The following is a 13,618-nucleotide window of genomic DNA, read 5'->3' as shown; positions in this document are numbered from 1 at the left end:
TGTTTCATACAATTTTTTTACCGTGTATTCCTGGCTTCAGTATTTTAGGAAAGGTAATTTTAGTTTCAGTAATTTTAGTACAGGAGAGGTGCCTGACAACTGTGCAAGACTGAAGGGAGGGTCAGAGATCAGCTTTAACCTGTGAGATAACCTTTTTAGAATGAATCTCAATGCCTGCTTATCTTTACTCCTTAACTTACCCTTTGGAAGACAGCTTCCTCTAGGGCTGATGTAGGACAATAAAACATCACCCTTCCTATTTACTTAGTTGGAATAGATGATTTCATCTGTCTGGTACAAAACAAGACATGTGAACGCCTCACAGGGATTCACGACTAAATGATTCTATTAAAATTCAGAAGATGCAAAGACAGCTGTTAAAGCGTATTTCTAGCCAACTTTTAGGTTAGCTTTGCATAGGGTAGGGAAGCGTTAAAATCCCTGTTAGATTTTTTTATTTTCTTCTGTCTGTGGAAAGATCCTGGTTTGGAAAGATCCTACACTGCACATATAGGGTTCATTTCAGTGCTGGCTAGGATGACCAGAAGTTCTGATGGCTACACTGCTAAGGGAGCTGAACTTTCTTTACTGCATAGTCTGCAAAGGGGATCTGTGACTAGTAAAAAGGATTCTGAAGTCTCTCTCCGTTATATTTAATGTCAGCTTTTTGTCGCTGGAAATGACCCAAGGGGTATCGCCAATTTCTGCAATTCTTAACTCCTTCCCAACGGCTGCTGGCGGCCCTGATAAGTGGGCTTTATTGCTGAAAGTCAGAGTGCCTTCCGGATCACATGACCACTAATTGGCTCTGACAGCAGTCACATGATCAGTAGCCCACCCAACTGGCTCCCAATCAGAAAGCATTACTGAGAGCCAGTCACAGTGATCAGTATTGTATAAAAACCACCCCTTTACTGTTTCTCCTCTGTGAGGAGGAAAAGATACGGTGTAACTTTTTCTCCTCACTAGAGGAAAAGTCTGTGTAAAAACAATTAAGAAAAAAAAGGTCTGCTGGATCAGGGTCGGATCTAGCCTGTCTGGTGTGGGGGTGTAGTAAAAAATGTCAGTGGGGCAGAGGATGGGAGGTCTGAAGGGCAAAGGACAGGGGTCACTGCTGGCAGAGCAGAGGGCGGGGTCACTGTTGGCAGGACAGAAGGCAGGGGTCACTGTTGGCAGGGCAGAGGACAGGGGTCACTGCTGGCAGGACAGAAGGCAGGGGTCCCTGGATCCAGCCATGCACTGAATAACTAAATACCTTAATTAATTAATTAATTACTTAATTTATGTAAACTAGTGGATCAGGACGTGATCATATTTAGGGTGTCAGAGATAGTGTCAGTTAATTTCATATATATATATATATATATATATATATATATATATATATATATGTGTGTGTTCTGTCTCTCCAATCTAAGCATTAAAAGTGTGATCTCTGTAACTTACAGTTGTGATGAGATAGCGATAACTCCAATCTTAGTTGAATTACACAGGCAGTGACTCAATCCAGATGACACCTTGTAGATCTTGTGAAGTTTATTCCATAAACTGAGAGAATCTTACAACAATGAACGGATAGGTCAAAAGATCATAATGTGATCTACTTCCATAAGACATGAGGCTTGAAGCTGAGGTGCATTACTGGGAAAATTAAGAAAGGGGTGGAGCTATCTATACAGCATGAACTAAACCAAAGGAAATGGAGGAGCAGAGACAAAATACAAAAAACACTTAAAGGCATATGAAAGTCATGTGAAACATGACAATATATATATATATATATATATATATATATATATATATATATATATATGTAAAAGTATGCAAAAGTATGTTTCTTTTATTGTTTCTGGGGCCTACTACAGAACAAATTAAGCACACATACAGTTGTGCTCAAAAGTTTGCATACCCTGGCAGAAATTGTAAAATTTTGGCATTGATATTGAAAATATGACTGATCATGCCAAAAAATGCTCTTTTATTGAAGGATGATGATCATATAAAGCCATTTATTATAAAATAGTTGTTTGGCTCCTTTTTAAATCATAATGATAACAGAAATCCCCCAGTTATGGCTGAAATCTTTCTTGGTCTACCTGACCTTGGCTTGGTATCAAGAGATCCCCGAACTTTCCACTTCTTAATAGGTGATTTAACAGTACTGATTGGCATAATCAAGGCTTTGGACATCTTTTTATGTCCTTTTCCATCTTTATAAAGTTCCATTACCTTGTTACACAGGACTTTTGACAGTTCTTTTCTGATCCCCATGGCTCAGTATCTAGCCTAGTCAGTGCATCCATGTAAGAGCTAACAAACTCATTGACTATTTATACACTGACACTAATTGCAATTTAAAAAGCCACAGATGTGGGACATTAACCTCTAATTGGCATTTTAGCCTGTGTGTTTCAGCTTGTGTGTCTGTACCAAGGCCAAACATTCCAGGGGAGGGAAACTTTTGATCTGGGCCATTTGGGTGATTTCTGTTATCATTATGATTTAAAAAGGAGCCAAACAACTATTTAATAATAAATGGCTTCATATGATCATCATCCTTCAATAAAAGAGCATTTTTTGGCATGATCTGTCATATTTTCAACATAAATGCCAAAATTTCACAATTTCTGCCAGGGTATGCAAACTTTTGAGCACAACTGTAAGCGGTATCAATGTGATTGTCAGGAGTGGAGCAATTTATTTTGTATTTTTTTTTTAGGTGGTGGATCATGGTAATGGCATAAAACTATACAGCTAGCATTTAAAAATGTTTTTTTTTACCATTTTTTCCTTTGATAACAAAACAAAAATACAGAGGAATCCATGACCATTTATCACCATATGAAAGCCTAATTTATCTTAACCATTTGCCGCCTGCCCTATGGCCGAATGGCAGCCGGCAAATGTCATCAGCGTTCCGGGTGGACGCCGTATGGCGTCCTCCCGCACATGCGCAGATCGCGCTCATGCAGAGCCGCGCAGCGGCGCGATCTGTCACCGGCCGTGTACCTCGGACACGGCCGATCACAGATCTGAGTATAGGCCCCCGTTGCCGATACCATGTGACCTGCTGTGACCAATCACAGCAGGTCATATGACAGTTGTATACAATGGATGGCTTCATTCATGCCATCCATTGTATACTAGTGTCTAGCTGTGAATGGTCACAGCTAATCAAACGCACATGTCATGTGATTAGCTGTGGCCAAATCACAGCTAAGCACAAAAAAAAAAACCCTGAATGAATCGATGTCATTCAGGTAAATGCTTGCTTATAGCAAAGAATTACTTTGCTATAAGCAAGCATTTACCTGAATGACATCGATTCATTCAGGGTTGTGAATTGTGTAAAAAAAAAAAAAATACTGATCACTTCCCCAAAGTAGTATAATGTTACTATGGTAACATTGTACTACTTTGGTCATAGTGAAATATGAAAAAAAAATCTTAAAAAAAAGAAATAAAAAATTAATAAAAAATAAAAAACAATTTATATATTTTTTTTTCATACTGTCACCAGTCAGTGTCCCTGATCACCGCTATGCCAGTTATATGATGACGCTGTACTGCACTGGTGACAATATGTAAAAAAAAAATAGTGAAACTAATTTTTTTCATTTTTTCATTTTCCGAAAAATTATGACAAAAAAAATACAACTTCAAAAAACTCACCATGCCTCTTATGAAGTACGTCGGACTGTCTACTCTGCAAAAAGGGGTCATTTGGGGGATATCTGTACTGTTCTGACATTTGGGGATATCTGTACTGTTCTGACATTTGGGGGATATCTGTACTGTTCTGACATTTGGGGGATATCTGTACTGTTCTGACATTCTTGGACCTCAAGAAATTAGATTGGCTGTCAGTACTTCAGGATTGATCAATATTCAGATCTATACCATAGTTTGTGAACTCTATAACTTTCCTACAAACTAAAAAATACATCCTAATTTGGGTTATTTTCACCAAAGACATGGAGCAGAATACATCTCGGCCTAAATTTATGAAGAACAATTATTTATTTGCAAACTTTTATAACAGAAACAAAGAAAACCGTGTTTTTTTTCAAAATTTTTGGTCTTTTTTTGTTAATTTAGCAAAAAATAAAAACCCCAGCGGTGATTAAATACCACCAAAAGAAATCTCTAGTTGTGTGAAGAAAATGATAAAATTTTAGTTTGGGTACAATGTTGTATGATCGCGCAATTGTTATTCAAAGTGTGAGAGCGCTGAAACCTGAAAACTGGCCTGGGCAGGAAGGTGTAAAATTGCCCGGTATTGAATTGGTTAAAAAACAAGTTACCGTATAACTCACCAGATAGGCGTTAGGATTTGTTTTGTCCTCGGTTATGAAGGGGTTAAAGATGCAGTACTATATTTATGGTACAGGTTCAAATGATTTTGATTATCCCCCTTAATGGGAGCCCCTTTCCATTTCCAGGCCCCATAGCAGCCGCTTGGAATGCTATAACCATTATTACACCACTGTTCCCATCACATCTCAGATCCACATCTCTAATAATGTAATGAACACGACAGTTTTATTTTAGTTTTTTTTTATGAGATGATATTATTAGAGAGGACATTGATCTGTGCTGTGTAACACATTGCTAACAAAGATATAATCATGTTGAATGAGACAATTCCCACTATGTCAAAAAATATAATAACAGTCTGTGGTCCGATTCTCTCCACATATACAATCTGCCTGTGAATTCCAGGACGGCTTATTAGGAGTTGCACTCGGAAAAATGAACAGTAATGAAAACATTAAAAAAAAAACAATTATCACCAAATATAACACCTCCGGAGTATAGACGATGCTAAGTGGGGACTTTTTCGTGGTTTTTAAACACGTAAACTTGAAAGAAGTTAACAAAATGAAATGTAAGGTCTGTCCTGAAATGAGCCCATTAATGGAAACCAGTCTAGAGAAAAATATTGCTGGCCTGTCTCTGAAAATGCCAGTTGCCTGACTGGCATGATGATTCTCTGGTGTTTAATACTTTTGTGTAGAGACCAGGGGTGGACTGACAACTCATGGGGCCCCCGGGCAATAGGGGATCATGGGGCCCCTGTGTCCTTGCCCAAACTCAAAAAAGCCTATGAAAAAGGTACCAGGGGCATCTCATGGGGCCCCCTACTGACCCCGGGCCCTCAGGCAGTGCCCGAGTTTCCAAATGGTCAGTCCGCCCCTGCTGGAGACCTGCAACCAGTATGTGGAAAAAAACATTTGGCCTTTCCGATCTGTATATACTAGGTAACTGACTTATAATGCACTAAAGCCCACGAGTCAGCAGAGTAGCCAAGCAATTAGTATTTTCACTAGTAGACTAGAAATGACAGCACCCATATTAGGCTCATGATGAGTTTATTTAGGAATTAGGAAAAAGTTACAATGTATTGAAATAGTATTTATGTATCTAAATAAATATGCATAATAGTACAATAGATAATGATGTGAATGCATAGTATGTACAACACCGAGAACACGTCACAGGCAAAAAGGAATGGACAGGCTGCAATCTCAGTGATGTCACCGGTCTCCAGTGAGTGGATAGGTTGCATTCTCAGTGATGTCACAAAGTTTCTAGTGAATGGATAGACTTCATTCTCAATTATGTCATTGGTCTCCAGTGAAGGGATAGACTGCATTCTCTAATATGTCACTGGTCTATAGTGAATGGATAGGCTACATTCTTAGTGGTGGCACTGGTCTCTAGTAGATGAATAGGCTATATTCTTAGTGATGTCATTGGTCTCTAGTGAATGGATAGGCTACATTCTTAGTGATGTAATTGGTCTCTAGTGAATGGATAGGCTACATTCTTAGTGATGTCATTGGTCTTTAGTAAATGGATAGGCTACATTCTTAGTGATGTCATTGGTCTCTAGTGAATGGATAGGCTGCATTCTTAGTGATATGATTGGTCTCTAGTGGATGGATAGACTACATTCTTAGTGATGTCCCCAGTCTCTAGTGAATGGATAGGCTACATTCTTAGTGATGTCATTGGTCTCTAGTAAATGGATAGGCTACATTCTTAGTGATGTCATTGGTCTCTAGTGAATGGATAGGCTACATTCTTAGTGATATGATTGGTCTCTAGTGGATGGATAGACTACATTCTTAGTGATGTCCCCAGGCTCTAGTGAATGGACAGGCTACATTCTTAGGGATGTCATTGGTCTCTAGTGGATGGATAGGCCACATTCTTAGTGATATCATTGGTCTCTAGTGGATGGATAGACTACATTCTTAGTGATGTCACTGGTCTCTAGTGAATGGATAGGCTACATTCTTAGTGATGTCATTGGTCTCTAGTGGATGGATAGGCTACATTCTTAGGGATGTCATTGGTCTCTAGTGAATGGAGAGGCTACATTCTCAGTGATGTCATTGGTCTCTAGTGAATGGATAGGCTACATTCTTAGGGATGTCACCAGTCTCTAGCAAATGGATAGGCTGCATTCTCAGTGATGTCATTAGTCTCTAGTGAATGGATAGGCTACATTCTTAGGGATGTCACAAGTCTCTAGCGAATGGATAGGCTGCATTCTCAGTGATGTCATTGGTCTCTAGTGAATGGATAGGCTACATTCTCAGTGATGTCATTGGTCTCTAGTGAATGGATAGGCTGCATTCTCAGTGATGTCATTGGTCTATAGTGAATGGATAGGCTGCATTCTCAGTGATGTCATTGGTCTCTAGTGAATGGATAGGCTACATTCTTAGGGATGTCACAAGTCTCTAGCGAATGGATAGGCCGCATTCTCAGTTATGTCATTGGTCTCTAGTGAATGGATAGGCTACATTCTCAGTGATGTCATTGGTCTCTAGTGAATGGATAGGCTGCATTCTCAGTGATGTCATTGGTCTCTAGTGAATGGATAGGCTGCATTCTCAGTGATGTCATTGGTCTCTAGTGAATGGATAGGCTACATTCTTAGGGATGTCATTGGTCTCTAGTGAATGGATAGGCTACATTCTCAGTGATGTCATTGGTCTCTAGTGAATGGATAGGCTACATTCTTAGGGATGTCACCAGTCTCTAGCGAATGGATAGGCTGCATTCTCAGTGATGTCATTGGTCTCTAGTGGATGGATATGCTACATTCTCAGTGATGTCATTGGTCTCTAGTGGATGGATAGGCTGCATTCTCAGTTATGTCATCAATCTCTAGTAAATGGATAGGCTGCATTCTCAGTGATGTCATCAATCTGTAGTAAATGTATAGTCTGCATTCTCAGTGATGTCATCAATCTCTAGTAAATGGATAGGCTGCATTCTCAGCGATGTCATCAATCTCTAGTAAATGGATAGGCTGCATTCTCAGTGATGTCATCGGTCTCTAGTAAATGGATAGGCTGCATTCTCAGTGATGTCATCATTCTCTAGTAAATGGATAGGCTGCATTCTCAGCGATGTCATCAATCTCTAGTAAATGGATAGGCTGCATTCTCAGCGATGTCATCAATCTCTAGTAAATGGATAGGCTGCATTCTCAGTGATGTCATCAATCTGTAGTAAATGTATAGGCTGCATTCTCAGTGATGTCATCATTCTCTAGTAAATGGATAGGCTGCATTCTCAGTGATGTCATCATTCTCTAGTAAATGGATAGGCTGCATTCTCAGTGATGTCATCGGTCTCTAGTAAATGGATAGGCTGCATTCTCAGTGATGTCATCAATCTGTAGTAAATGTATAGGCTGCATTCTCAGTGATGTCATCATTCTCTAGTAAATGGATAGGCTGCATTCTCAGTGATGTCATCATTCTCTAGTAAATGGATAGGCTGCATTCTCAGTGATGTCATTGGTCTCTAGTGGATGGATAGGCTGCATTCTCAGTTATGTCATCAATCTCTAGTAAATGGATAGGCTGCATTCTCAGTGATGTCATCAATCTGTAGTAAATGTATAGTCTGCATTCTCAGTGATGTCATCAATCTCTAGTAAATGGATAGGCTGCATTCTCAGCGATGTCATCAATCTCTAGTAAATGGATAGGCTGCATTCTCAGTGATGTCATCGGTCTCTAGTAAATGGATAGGCTGCATTCTCAGTGATGTCATCATTCTCTAGTAAATGGATAGGCTGCATTCTCAGCGATGTCATCAATCTGTAGTAAATGGATAGGCTGCATTCTCAGCGATGTCATCAATCTCTAGTAAATGGATAGGCTGCATTCTCAGTGATGTCATCAATCTGTAGTAAATGTATAGGCTGCATTCTCAGTGATGTCATCATTCTCTAGTAAATGGATAGGCTGCATTCTCAGTGATGTCATCATTCTCTAGTAAATGGATAGGCTGCATTCTCAGTGATGTCATCATTCTCTAGTAAATGGATAGGCTGCATTCTCAGCGATGTCATCAATCTCTAGTATATAGACAGCCTGCATTGTCAATAATGTGGTCAGTTTTTTTTTAATGGATACCACAGATCCAGTGCAGAACAAACATGAAACTTTAATATTTAGCTAATACTGTTATTTTCTTTGCTGGCAGCAAACAATCCCCCGTTCTCGGCACTGACAGTGATTACAGTATTGTTTCATGAAATTGTAGCCATTGTGCAGAAAAACAGAAGCGGCTGTGAAATTTCTTCATGAGATGTGCGTGTCACATCTGCAATTGCGGCTCAACACAACCGGCAATTACTGACCAACGACCAAACAACAGCCGGGATAAAATACTATTTCCCCGCCGGCGACATGGATCAGCTATTTGCAAACTTTCATTACTGCAGGAACCCAAACCCATTCAGATACTTGGAAAAAAAAAAGGTTTTTAATCCCATAGCGCCTGAATATCCCATTGGTACCCATTTCCTAAGTACAGGCTTATAGGTAGATATACATATTTATTAGCCTTTTAAAAACTGTAACAAATGGCTAAAAAAGAAATCACATAGACATTGTTTACCATCTAAAATGACAGCTGCAGATCTCAAACACATTATATTGTTTCATAAACAGTCAGCAGTTTATAAAATAACCTTGCAGGCAATAGCCACTGTAAACATTGCTTTGTTTGGATGTAGCTGTCTGCAGTGTGCAGTGTTTGGAAGGGTAACGCCATACCAGGGGCGGACTGACAACTCATGGGGCCCCCGGGCAATAGGGGATCATGGGGCCCCTGTGTCCTTGCCCAAACTCAAAAAATCCTATGAAAAAGGTTCCGGGGGCATCTCATGGGGCCCCCTACTGACCCCGGGCCCTCGGGCAGTGCCCGAGTTTCCAAATGGTCAGTCCGCCCCTGGCCGTACCAAGTCCTCCTTTTTTTGGCTCCTGGTTCAGAAGACACCAAAGAAATGCCAATAGACAAAACATGCTTGCAACATTGTGAAGGTAGTCCGGACACATCCTTTCGTTTTTGTAGTCCTGGTCTGCAGACAGCTGAAAGTAAACTGAACTTTTTTTTTTTTTTTAATATGGGGTAATAAAAGTTAGAGGTTATATTTACAAAGCTAATGGTGACCCCAGGGGCATCCCTAGGGTTGGTGTCACCCGGTACCGGAACACTTGGTGGCACCCCCTCTGACGATCCCCGCAGGATGGATCGGATCTGCGGATTGAGCATAATGGATCAGAGTCTGATCCATTATCCTCCCCAATCTGCAGATCCGATCCATCCTGCGGGATAATCGGCTTGCAACCTATATGGGGTTAACTGATCTCTCCACAAGCTCCACGAAAAGGTAAGTTTTAAAGCAAGCCGACAGTCCCCGCAAGATGGATCGGATCTGCGGATTGGGGAGCATAATGGATTGGACTCCGATTCATTATGCTCAATCTGTAGATCCGATCCAGCCTCCGGGGATCGTCGGCTTGCAACCTATACGGAGTTTACTGATCTCTCCACGAGCTCCATGAAAAGGTAAGTTTTAAAGCAAGCTGAGTATCCCTGCAGGATGGATGGGATTTGCGGATTTGGTAGGATAATGGATCAGACTCCGATCCATTATTCTCAATCCCAGGGGCGGACTGACCATTTGGAAACTCGGGCACTGCCCGAGGGCCCAGGGTCAGTAGGGGGCCCCATGAGATGCCCCCGGTACCTTTTTCATAGGCTTTTTTGAGTTTGGGCAAGGACACAGGGGCCCCATGATCCCCTATTGCCCGGGGGCCCCATGAGTTGTCAGTCCGCCCCTGCTCAATCCGCAGATCCGATCCATCCTGCGGGGATCATCGGCTTGCAACCTATACAGGGTTAACTGATCTCTCCACGAGATCCACAAAAAGGTAAGTTTTAAAGCAAGCTGAGTATCCCCGCAGGATGGATGGGATCTGCGGATTCGGTAGGATAATGGATCGGACTCCGATCCATTATGCTCAATCCGCTGATCCCATCCATCCTGCGGGGATCATCGGCTTGCAACCTATACGGGGTTAACTGATCTCTCCACAAGCTCCACGAAAAGGTAAGTTTTAAAGCAAGCCGACGATCCCTGCAGGATGGATCGGATCTGCGGATTGGGGAGCATAATGGATTGGACTCCGATCCATTATGCTCAATCTGCAGATCCGATCTATCCGACGAGGATCGTCAGCTTGCAACCTATACTGGGTTAACTGATCTCTCCACGAGATCCACGAAAAGGTACGTTTTAAAGCAAGCCGACGATCCCCGCAAGATGGATCGGATCTGCGGATTGGGGAGGATAATGGATCGGACTCCGATCCATTATGCTCAATCCACAGATCCGATCCATCCTGTGGGGATCGTGGGCTTGCTTTAAAACTTACCTTTTCATGGAGCGGGTCCGGTGTCACCCCGTGCAATAGGTGTCACTCGGTGTGGCGCGCAACCCCCACACTTGCCTAGGGACGCCCCTGGGTCACCCTAGATCAGGGGTCTGCAATGAGTAGATCTCAGCCAGGTGACTGGTAGATCACAATCTGGGCTTGTTGACCTGCCATCCCAGAGCAATGCAGAGAGACTACTTGTAAAGTTGTACCCAGGGGCGGACTGACCATTTGGAAACTCAGGCACTGCCCAAGGGCCCGGGGTCAGTAGGGAGCCCCATGAGATGCCCCTGGTACCTTTTTCATAGACTTTTTTGAGTTTGGACAAGGACACAGGGGCCCCATGATCCCCTATTGCCCGGGGGCCCCATGAGCTGTCAGTCCACCCCTGGTTAGAGCTGTATTACGAAGCAAGAGCCACATAAGCCGATGTCTCCTCTGTTGTGCCAGCTCCTGTCCCATGCAGATGATAGCAACTATACTCTACCTCTTATCCCCGCTAGTGGTCAGGAGGGGTAAAATTGCGACTCAACTGCAGGGTTTTATCACCCCCTCCCAAAAAAAAAATGAAAATAAATGTATGAACGAGCCGTAAGGGTGCCACTGAGGACTCATTCACAAGTACAGGAGGCACTGCTGCTCCTCTGAAAAGCGATCCGAGTGTGTTTGACACAATGTTGCCTCCTCACCACCTGATTTAAACCCATGGTTGCCATGCATTTGCGACATGTTAGTACGGCAATTAGAGATTTAAATCAGGCGTGAGGAGTCGAAACTGGGTAACACTGTGCGTGGTGATTTTTTATTTCTCCCGTGTTGTTCAGGTAGATCTCCATCTCTTTAAGGTTGCCTACCCCTGCCCTAGATGGAATAAAGTAGTTGTAAACCTCTGAAATGAAAAATAAACAGAGCATATCCTTCTATAGTGCGTACTAGCCTCAATCCAAAGCACCAAGTGTGGTTCCTATGAGATCTCTCTTTCCATCTTCATGAGTCACTTCTGACAGTCTAACAGGACACCAAGCAATTCCAGGAGATGATCCTGCCACCCCCCCCCCCCCCATCCAGTACACAGAAGGTGATTGACAGCCACAGCTTTGTAGATGTCCCTATGAGACTGTGTTGGGTGTGTCCTGTCTATCCACTCAGGTCTCAGATTACACCCAGCACCCTGCTCTATGCTGTGCCATGAGTGACATCCGATGCCTGCCCCCTTTCTTCTGAAGCTGAGAAAAAAGCCTATGATCTGTGTATTTTAGGAGGCTGTAGAGGAGAGAGCTGCAGATAAACAGGTACAACTTATACAGAAGGATTTTTTTTTTCCATCTCTGTGTATCACCTGAGACCAGTCACTTCATTGGGTATATGTAAGAGTTTACAATAACTTTAAGCCCGGGTTCACACTGATGAGGTGCAGAATTTGCAGCGTTTTCAGTGTGAATTCCGTACTGCATCAGAATCGCACCCCGTTCGTGCGAACCGCTGCGGGTGTGTATGTTAAGCTGGCAAAACCCCGAAAGCGGTCCACAAAACGCGGTGCAATGTGCAGAATCAGATCACGTAGGTGTGAATACCCATGCGATCCGATTCTAGTGGGGACCAAAAAAAGAGTCCTGCATGTTTTTGGTGTGGGTGCGGAGCGAATAGAGCCACACAAAATGTACGGCTCCAATTGCACCGCACACAAATCACATGTGATTTTCACAAGAAAGTTTTGTGGTTCCTGTGCAAATCACATGCAATATACCGCACCGCATGTATGTGAACCCGGGCTCAAGGAGCTCATGGAGTTGATTTACTAAAAGCACATAGACTGTCCTTCTTGCAAGGGAAGTTCCATCTGCATAGGAATTTTCCCCAGAGTTTAGTGAATGAGGTAAATCCCTGCTGACTTCCATCATCCAACCATGTGCAAGCAAAAATACTTTTTTTTTTTATTTTCCTTGTACATGATTGGGTACTTTCTGCAAGGTGAAAATTCACCGCATTCACTAAGCTCAAAGGGAAATTCCCTTGCAAAGTTCTACTTCCCTTGAAACAGCCTATTTGCCTGTGGGAAACCAATTCCAATGTGCTCAAAAATGCAGTTATTTCGTATATTTTTATATTTCTTATATTTTCATATACCGGTGCCTCTCAGTAAATTAGAATATCATCAAAAAGTTAATTTATTTCAGTAATGCAATTCAAAAAGTGAAACTCATATATGATATAGATTCATTGCACACAGATTGATATATTTCAAGCATTTCTTTCTTTGAATTTTGATGATTATGGCTTACAGCTAGTGCAAACCCAACATTCAGTATCTCAGAAAATTTGAATATTGTGACAAAGTTCAACATTGTAGACTCATGGTGTCACACTCTAATCAGCTAATTAACTCAAATCACCTGTAAAGGTTTCCTGACCCTTTAAATGGCCCCTCAGTTTGGTTCAGTAGGTTACACAATCATAGGGAAGACTGCTGACTTGACAGTTGTCCAGAAGACAGTCATTGACACTCTTCACAAGGAGGTTAACCTCCTTGGCGGTATGATTCTTTCCGATTTTTGGTGCTGAAAGCGGTACCATTTTTTTGCATGGAAATATGTAGTTTTTTATTGTAGGCTGTAATTTTTAGGAATAACTCACTGAAATCTGTACGAACAAGAGTCTATTAACCTCCCTAGCGGTCTGATTATGTCCATATTTCTGTGCTCAAAGCGGTACATTTTTTTGCATGGAAATATGTAGTTTTTTTATTGTAGGCTTTAATTTTTAGGAATAACTCACTGAAATCTGTCCGAACAAGAGTCTAGTAAACATCCCGGGTATGATAACATTTGAAACACGAAATCATAAATTATAATTTAATAAATAAT

The 13,618-nt window shown here is 41.8% G+C and overlaps 1 protein-coding gene and 1 pseudogene across 1 annotated transcript in view; both read right to left on the bottom strand.

The window, feature by feature from the left end:
- Positions 1 to 13,618, bottom strand: part of SORCS3 (sortilin related VPS10 domain containing receptor 3) — a 539,459-nt gene that overhangs the window by 286,569 nt on the left and 239,272 nt on the right. The window lies entirely within an intron of this gene.
- On the bottom strand, positions 6,356 to 7,419 carry LOC149437719 (uncharacterized; annotated as a pseudogene).

The sequence above is a fragment of the Staurois parvus genome, unplaced genomic scaffold, assembly GCF_062004578.1.
Source record: "Staurois parvus isolate SC_StPar_1 unplaced genomic scaffold, SC_StPar_1.0 ptg001263l, whole genome shotgun sequence".
Classification (NCBI taxonomy): domain Eukaryota; kingdom Metazoa; phylum Chordata; class Amphibia; order Anura; family Ranidae; genus Staurois; species Staurois parvus.
The sequence above is the reverse complement of the archived record's forward strand: the minus strand, read 5'-3'. Positions and strand labels throughout refer to the sequence as shown.